We start from the raw sequence: 2456 nt of genomic DNA, 5'->3' as shown, positions 1-2456 counted from the left end.
TGAGGAAAAGACACATATGTGGTGGGCTTGACGCCCGGAAAATAATAATAAAAAGCTTCTGTACAAGAAGCCCCCAGGTATTATTGGCGTACATATTTAAGAATGTGTACGTCACAGGTGCACGGTTTAGTCGCACGAGAGCTTGAAGCTAAAAAACGAAAAGAGAGAAAAAAGTAATGGAAACAAAAGGGAGAAGAAGACGAACAAAGAGTTCGGCTCTAGGCGTAGAATCTTGGAGTCTGGCCGCGTTCCATGGGTTCGTCTCTAAGCGATTATCTGATGCATCACGCAGGCGGTACGCTCCTCCGGTGAGAACTTCGTCAATGATGAAGGGACCCTCCCACTTGGGCTTGAGTTTGTTCTTTTTCTTCTCTGGCAAGCGTAGAGCGAGTTCGCCAACATTATAAGTCTTGGCCCGCACTTCTCTGCTTTGATATCTGTGAGCCTGCTGTTGATAAAATGCGGAACGGGCTTTTGCGACGTCGCGCTCCTCCTCCAGGGCATCTAACCTGTCCTGCCAATCAAGCTCGGCCTCTCTCTCTTTATACATGCGCACTCGAGGTGAGTCATGAATAATGCCGCAGGGCAACACAACCTCTGCGCCGTACACCATGAAGAAGGGTGTGTATCCGGTAGTGCGATTGGGCGTGGTCCGTAGCCCCCAGAGTACGGAGTCCAGCTCCTCAACCCAGTGCTTGTCTGATTCTTTCAAAGACCACACTAGTCTAGGTTTAATGCCGCTCATAATAAGACCATTAGCTCGTTTGACTTGACCGTTTGTTTGCGGGTGATAGACGGAGGCGTAATCGAGCTTAATGCCCAGATTAGCACACCAGGTTTTCACCTCATCGGCTGTGAAATTGGAGCTGTTATCGATGATGATGCTGTATGGGATGCCATAACGGTGCATGACGCCGGATATGAAGTCTATCACTGGTCCGGCTTCGACCGTTTTAACTGGTTTGGCCTCTATCCACTTAGTGAACTTATCTATCATGACCAACAGGTATTTTTTCTTATGGCTTCCTCCTTTAATGGGTCTGACCATATTAAGCCCCGAGACCGCAAAAGGCCAAGTAATGGGGATTGTTTGTAGAGCGGTGGGAGACATATGGCTTTGATTGCCGAAAAGCTGGCATCCGACACAACGTTGGACAAGGTCATGCGCATCTGCTTGGGCCGTCGGCCAATAGAAACCTGTACGGAAGGCCTTACTTACAAGGGCCCGAGCGCGGCATGGTGCCCACCGAGACCGGCATGAATTTTAGCCAAGAGCTGCCGTCCCTCTTCTTCGGAGATACATCTTTGAAGTACTCCGGTAGCGCTTTTCTTGTAGAGCTCTCCGTCATGGACCTTGTAGGCTTTCGAACGCCGGACAATGCAGCGAGCCTCATTCTGATCCTCAGGGAGCTCTCGCATATTAAGGTAGGCCAAGAAGGGTTCGGTCCATGGGGCAATTATTGCCATGATAAGACGGGCCGATGGTGTTATTTCGGTGGCTGAGCCACCGATGATATCGGTATTGCGTTCGGAATCTGGGGGGTATGATCGGATCTGGACTGGTGTTGCTGCTTTCCCCTTGCCACACCACGGATGGCTTGAAGAGCCTTTCCAGGAATATGTTAGGCGGGACGGGGTCGCGCTTGGCGCCGATGCGAGCAAGGACATCCGCCACTTGATTACTTTCTCGAGCCACGTGATGAAACTCGAGCCCCTCAAACCGAGCCGACATTTTGAGAACGGTGTTATGATAAGCCGCCATCTTCGGATCTTTGGCGTCGAAATCTCCATTTATTTGGGATATTGCGAGGTTTGAATCCCCGCGCACCTCGAGGCGTTGTATGCTCATGGAGACAGCCATCCGAAGACCATGCAATAAGGCCTCGTATTCGGCTGCTTTGTTGGAGTCTGTGTATAATATTTGGAGTACGTACTGGACTGTGTCTCCGGTGGGGGACGTTAAGACAATGCCTGCTCCTAAGCCCGCCAGCATTTCGGAACCATCGAAGTGCATGACCCAGTTGGAGTATGTGCCATACTCTTTAGGGAGTTCGGCCTCTGTCCATTCGACGACGAAGTCGGCCAGTACTTGGGATTTGATGGCCTGACGCGGTTTGTATGTTATGTCGAATGGAAGGAGCTCAATGGCCCACTTGGCAATCCGGCCCGTGGCATCGCAGTTGTTTATTATGTCATTGAGTGGTACTTCGGAAGCCACCGTGATTGAGCACTCTTGAAAGTAGTGTCGTAGCTTCCGGTATGCCATGAAGACCGCGTATGCTATCTTTTGGTAATGAGGGTATCAGGATTTGCATGGTGTGAGGACAGTGGATACGTAGTATACCGGCTTCTGAAGCGGGAATTTGTGTCCGTCCACCTCTCGTTCAACGACGGGCACCGCACTCACGACCTGGTGTGTTGCTGATATGTATAATAACATGGGTTTGCCGATGTTC

This window comes from Triticum aestivum, chromosome 7D, assembly GCF_018294505.1.
Source record: "Triticum aestivum cultivar Chinese Spring chromosome 7D, IWGSC CS RefSeq v2.1, whole genome shotgun sequence".
Classification (NCBI taxonomy): Eukaryota; Viridiplantae; Streptophyta; class Magnoliopsida; order Poales; family Poaceae; genus Triticum; species Triticum aestivum.
The sequence above is the reverse complement of the archived record's forward strand: the minus strand, read 5'-3'. Positions refer to the sequence as shown.